Source organism: Neovison vison, chromosome 5, assembly GCF_020171115.1.
Source record: "Neovison vison isolate M4711 chromosome 5, ASM_NN_V1, whole genome shotgun sequence".
NCBI lineage: Eukaryota > Metazoa > Chordata > Mammalia > Carnivora > Mustelidae > Neogale > Neogale vison.
The window spans coordinates 28,107,028-28,112,622 of record NC_058095.1 but is presented as its reverse complement, the minus strand read 5'-3'; the positions used below and the strand labels follow the sequence as shown (position 1 = coordinate 28,112,622).

The 5,595-nt window shown below is 36.1% G+C and overlaps 1 pseudogene; it reads left to right on the top strand.

Moving 5' to 3' along the window:
• The first annotated feature begins 3,987 nt into the window (after positions 1 to 3,987).
• On the top strand, positions 3,988 to 4,930 carry LOC122907660 (annotated as a pseudogene).
• Positions 4,931 to 5,595: the final 665 nt, after the last annotated feature.

Below are 5,595 nucleotides of genomic sequence, written 5' to 3'. Positions count from 1 at the left end.
TGCTTGTACAATGTCTCTATCTCTCTCTCCCAAATAAATAAATAAATATAAACTTTTGGAAAATAAATAAATAAACATCCCAAATAAATAAATAAAATGGCTTGATTTATTATGGCAGGACAATATTAAAGGAACAAAGAAGCTTTAAGGGAAAAATCTGTGCTCTTAAATTAGTGAATATCAACACAAAAGCAGAATTAAAGGTAAAAGCCTTTTTACAGCAGCATATGTCGGGGAATTCAAACAACCATGACCAGATATTGGCTTGTTCTTTATAGTGAAGGATTTGTTTCGCCTTGCTAAACTTTGAAGAAAGACCCATTTAGGGTGTGATGGAGAGTACATTTACCTAATTTTGAGAGCTTAAACCCCAATAATAACATTGTGCCAAATAAGTCTTCCCATTGAGTAGTATTCCACCACTTTCTCATCTACTGAACAAGAAATAAAAGTGCATGTACAAGTTAGAATTACGTTGATAGGGCTTTCCTGACTTAGACATTTAGTTGGAAGGCGAGAATTCCTGAGTTCTAACTTCTGTTTCTCCCTTTTCTACATTACAGTTGCAGGCAAACCAAAAGCATTTACTCTCAGTTTCTGACTTACCACACCTTAGCCTACCTTTCTTCACATACAGTTGAATGAATTTTAGGAAATTAAACCTTGGCTTCAGGTGCTTTAGTTACTATGAATGTTGCCTTAGTAGCATGTAGCAGCATGGAGAAAGGCTTGTGATATGACATAAGAAAAAAATGCAGAATATTAAATTCTGTGTATGCTACCATCATAACCTTGTAAAAACATGAATATTTAAAAATAAGTAAGGAAATACAGGATGAGAATATGTACCTTTTCTTCCATCTGATTTTTCTAAAAGTTTTATATAAAATATGTTTGAAATCTGCCATGTAGTTGAAAAAAATGATGCCATAATATCAAACCTCTGTGAAAAGAGAATAATTGGGTATTCTTATTTCAAGCATTGCTTTTTAAAGATTTTATTTATTTATTTGACAGACAGAGATCACAAACAGGCAGAGAGGCAGACAGAAAAACAGGGGGAAGCAGGCTCCCCGCTGAGCAGAGAGCCCGATGATGCTGGGTTCGATCCCAGGACCCTGGGATCATGACCTCAGCCAAAGGCAGAGGCCCTAACCCACTGAGCCACCCAGGCACCCCTATTTCAGGCATTTTTTAAATAGCATCTGCGCTAAGGAGAAAAACACAACAGGAAACTATAACAAGTCTGGTAAAATTACGGATGCTTTTTTCCCCCCTTTTCTCTATTTTCGAAGTGTTCTGTTATGTAATTATTACTTTTCATAACATTTAAAAAAAATAAAGTAATAAAAAATCGAATCTGTACAAGCCTTTGAAATCCATTTTACAGCTTATTTTACCTACCGTCAATGTGGGAAGTTTGTTTTTTGTTTTTTTCTCTTAAAGATTTTATTTATTTATTTATTTGACAGAGCGAGAGCACAAAAAAGGGAGCAGCTGAGGGAGCAGGGAGAAGCAGGCCTCCCGCTAAGCAGGGAGCCCAAGGCAGGACCAATCCCAGGACCCTGGGATCCCCACCCACGATGAAAGCAGACACCCAACTACCTGAGCCACCTAGGCATTCGGGGAAGTTTTAATGGTGATAGGAAGTAGGTTAGTGTTTTAACTATTGCTATAACCCTAGTTGTTAATATTTATTGAGCATTTACTATGTGTCAGGAACTGTACCAAGTATTTTATCTTTGTTTTCATTTGTAAGTTTTTAAGATAGATACTAAGCCTGTTTGATAAGGAATTTGAGATAAGGAATTTGAGGCCTGAATTAGTTAAGAGAATTGCTTATAATTGAAAGTCACCAAGTTTATAACAGGGCCTGAAATAGATGCCAGATTGGCTGGATAGAAGAATTTCTAACACTATCAAAGTGATATACATTTCTTTCTTTTTCTTTTTTTTAAAGATTTTATCCATTTATTTGATGGACAGAGCTCACAAGTAGGCAGAGAGGCTGGCAGAGAGAGGGAGGTGGAAGCAGGCTCCCTGCTGAGCAGAAAGCCCGATGCGATGAGGGTCTCAATCCCAGGACCCTGGGACCATGACCCGAGCCAAAGGCAGAGGCTTTAACCCCACTGAGCCATCCAGGTGCCCCGTGATATACATTTCTAAAACTTTAGTAAACTTCTGAAAAAACATTCATGTTGTATCACAACCACTGTGAAGATGGTGTCTGTTATTAACAGAGTCAGGGTATACTCTGAAGCTAATGAAGGTTCAGGGCCCTTTAGTGCACAGGCCCCTCCAAATTCCTAGAAATGACCTTTTGAAAGAGTTAGATATTTTTTCATTATTTTATAAAATTTTTTAAAGCAATATGTTTTTGTATTTTATTCCTTAATGAGGGAAGACTCCTAATTTGAGGTTCACCCTGGTTAACAGTCATTTGGGAATCTCAGAAGTGTTGCAACTCAATAGGTACTTTAAAAGGGTATAGTCATATTTTATAATGATATGGAAAAATATTGACACTGTAATTCAAGTACAAAAAGCAAAGTAACAAATTCTATATACACATTATTGTTGCGTATGATATATACATTCAAAGACTATGAGGGAACTTGAAAAATGAAAGCAATAAAATCTTTTTATTCATTTGCTCATTCACAAATATTGATTAGGCATTTTTTATGTACCAGGCATTATGCTTTTTGTTATTTGGGTGTTGTTTGTTTGTTTCGTTTCATTTTATTTTTTAAAGTTTATTTATTTAAATAATCTCCATACCCAATATGGGGCTCAAATTCATGACTCCCAATATCAAAAGCCACACGTTCTTCCAACTGAGCCAGCCAGGTACCCCTTGTTTTATTTTTTTAATCCATTTCTCTTATTGATTCAGTTTTGGAACTTGGTTAAATATATTTGCAAGACTGTCTTAATTATCAAATGAAATGACTTTTTATACACCTTTAATCTTATACTTTGTGTACTGTGACAGCTTAAGAGATCTAGAAATATTGAACTCTCCAGACCTCAGTTTTTTCCTCTCTAAAATAGGAGAATGGCCAAATTTTTCCCATTCTAACATGTAATGATTATATATCTCTGCTCATTCTTCCCAGATTGATTAGCCCTTTATTTCATTATTACAATAAAAGTATACAACAGCGGGAAATTTAGCTGATAAAATTTGAGTTTTTCAATGGTAACAATTGATTATAACTTTATAGAAATTATAATCAGAAACAATATCATGTAGTTTTATATAAATGGAAATTGGCTTTCTGATGATAGTTCCAGTTTCAAAATGAGGCAAATCACTAGTAACATCCACTGTTTTATTTCAGCAGGGAAAGAATTTTATTCATGTATATTTCCTTTAGATCTTAATATTTTTGCCTAGAGACACTAACTTCAAAAAACTTTCAAAGGAATTGAACAGAGGTATGGGTAAATTAGGTTAGTCTCTTAATAACTGGAATATGACAACTTTCCTAAATATGAAAGTTTAAAAAAGTGACGTTTTGCTTTTATGAAAAGTATTATGGGAAAAGTTTGAGGGAGAAACTACAGCAGAATAGTCTACATTCTGTAGTCAGACAAAAATGAGATGGGATCTCTATTTTGAAACTGCTTAGCTTAGTGACCTGGCTTGGGCAAATTATTTAACCTCTCTAAGGCTTAGTTTACTCAGCTGAAAAAAGGAAGTAATATTAGTGCTTAACTCACAAGGTGTAGTGAAGTTTAAATAAGATAATATACACAAAGTTGTTGAGTATAGTGTTTATAATATTAGTAAGTGGTGTCAAATATCGAATGTTAGTGATACCAAATTATTAAATATTAAATATATCAAGATAAACTCTCAGATATATTTCATTAAAGAAACTCAGTTTCAGAGAAGTCTGTTAGCAAGTTAACCAAGAATAGAGTGTTTTCCCAGTTTTTGAAATGATAGGCAAATAGCCCTTTGGCTGTCTGAGCTGCACTATGGCGGTAGGTAAGAGCAAGCACTTTATGAAAGGCTGCAAAAAGGTTGCCAAGAAGAAAGTGGCTAATCCATTTTCTAGAAATATAGTATGATGTGAAAGCACCAGCTGTGTTCAATATAAGAAATAAAAACACTAGTCTAGAGCACTCAAGGAATGAAAATTACATTTGATGGCCTCAAGGGTGGAGTTTTTGAGTAAGCCCTGCTGATCTGCAGCACGATGAAGTTGCATTTAGAAAATCCAAGCTAATTACTGAAGATGTTCAGGGCAAAAACTGCCTAACTTCCATGGCATGGATTTTACCAGTGACATAATGTGCTCCATGATCAAAAATGGCAGACTGAGGTTGAAGCCCATGTTGATGTCAAGACTACCAATGGTTATTTTCTCTATCTATTCTGTTGTTGGTTTTACTAGAAATCTCAATTATCAGGGGCACCTAGGTGGCTCAATCAGTTAAGGATTGGACTCTTGATCTCAGCTCAAGATGTTGATTTCAGGGTCATGAGTTTGAGCCCCAAATTGGGCTCCACGCTGAGCTTGGAGCCTACTTTAAAAAACAAAAACAAAAACAAAGAAAACCTCAAATTATCAGATTTGGACCTCTCCCACTAAGCACCAACAGTTCTGCCAAATCCAGGGGAAGATGATGGAAATCACAACCTGAGAGGAGAAAACAAATGATCTGAAAAGTGGTCAATAAACTGATTCCAGGCAGCACTGGAAAAGACATAGAAGAGGCTTGCAATCTGCTTCTCCACTCCCTAATGTCTTTGTTTGAAAAGTGAAGATGCTGAAAACCCTGAGTCTGTATGGGGAAAACTCATGGGACTTCATGATGAAGGTGGCTGGTAGTTCTGAAAAAAACAACTTAGGATGAGACAGGTGCTGAAGCTGAACAAGCCGATAGATAAGAGCCACCAGTCCAAGAAGCTGTTTAAAATTCAGACTTTTAATGGCGACCAAAAGTCTTATTATGTTGGAGAAAAAAGGCAAATGTCAGCTAAAAGCAGTAGTGCATTCCGTCTCAATAGCAGTCCTCTTCAAATAGCACGTGTAGAGTTGGCTTTTACTTGCTTCTCTTTTGCTTTTCTGTTTTCTCTAAATGTTGTACATTGAGCATTTATTCCTTTTATTAAAAAAAGGAAAGTATTTTTTAAAAATGAATGAGTTGAGGCACCTGGGTGGCTCAGTGGGTTAAAGCCTCTGCCTTTGGCTCAGGTCATGATCTCAGGGTCCTGGAATTGAGCCCCGCATGGGGCGCTCTGCTCAGCGGGGAGCCTGCTTCCCCCTCCCCTGCCTCTCTCTCTGCCTGCCTCTCTGCCTACTTGTGATCTCTGTCTGTCAAATAAATAATAAAATCTTTTTTAAAAATGAATGAATTCAATATCCAGTTATCCTATGAACATGAATAAAAAAAAAAAAGGCCAAGAGAATTATTCTGCCATTTTGGATTCCTTTTTGAGTTCCCAGTAGATGAAATTAATTTATGTTTGAATGAATCAATAAGTATTTAGTTGTCAGGACATATTCTCAGTTTGTTGGAGTCCATAATTAAATGCATCCAGAAGTTGTATAAAAGGTCACTCCCTAAGAATAAAACTGG